Source organism: Triticum dicoccoides, chromosome 5B (genome assembly GCF_002162155.2).
Source record: "Triticum dicoccoides isolate Atlit2015 ecotype Zavitan chromosome 5B, WEW_v2.0, whole genome shotgun sequence".
Classification (NCBI taxonomy): domain Eukaryota; kingdom Viridiplantae; phylum Streptophyta; class Magnoliopsida; order Poales; family Poaceae; genus Triticum; species Triticum dicoccoides.
The window spans coordinates 244,266,959-244,267,938 of NC_041389.1; positions in this window are offsets into that span (position 1 = coordinate 244,266,959).

Below are 980 nucleotides of genomic sequence, written 5' to 3' on the forward strand. Positions count from 1 at the left end.
GCCATGCCTCATTAAACCGGACATGCATCATACTTGATTGTGCATCATGCCATGTTGATGTGCTGGTTGTTTACCATGTTGTTTGTTTCTTTCCGGGTTGCTTCTCTCGTTAGCTTCGGTTTCGTTCCGGAGTTGTGAGGATCCGTTCGTCTACGTCCATTTGTCTTCTTCTTGGATTCGTTCTTCTTCCTTGCGGGATCTCAGGCAAGATGATCATACCCTCGAAATCACCACTATCTTTGCTATGCTAGTTTGCTCGCTCTTTTGCTATGCCAATGCTACGATGCCTACCATTTGCTTGTCAGCCTCCCAAATTGCCATGTCAAACCTCTAACCCACCATGTCCTAGCAAACCGTTGATTGGCTATGTTACCGCTTTGCTCAGCTCCTCTTATAGCGTTGTTAGTTGCAGGTGAAGATTGAAGTTTGTTCCTTGTTGGAACATGGAGATGTTGTTCCTTGTTGGAACATGTTTACTTGTTGGGATATCACTATATATCTTATTTAATTAATGCATCTATATACTTGGTAAAGGGTGGAAGGCTCGGCCTTATGCCTGGTGTTTTGTTCCACTCTTGCCGCCCTAGTTTCCGTCATATCGGTGTTATGTTCCCGGATTTTGCGTTCCTTACACGGTTGGGCTATAATGGGAACCCCTTGACAGTTCGCCTTAAGTAAAGCTTCTCCAGCAATGCCCAACATTGGTTTTACCATTTGCCACCTAGCCTTTTCTTTCCCTTGGGTTCTGCAGACTCAAGGGTCATCATTTTTTTTAACCCCCCCCCCCGGGCCAGTGCTCCTCTGAGCGTTGGTCCGAACTAGAGCCCTGTGCAGCGCCCCCTCGGGGAAACTCGAGGTTTGGTTTTAGTCATACGGATTGCTCATCTGAGTGTGCCCTGAGAAAGAGATATGTGCAGCTCCTATCGGGATTTGTTGGCACATTCGGGCGGTGTTGCTGGTTTAGTTTTACCCTGTCGAAA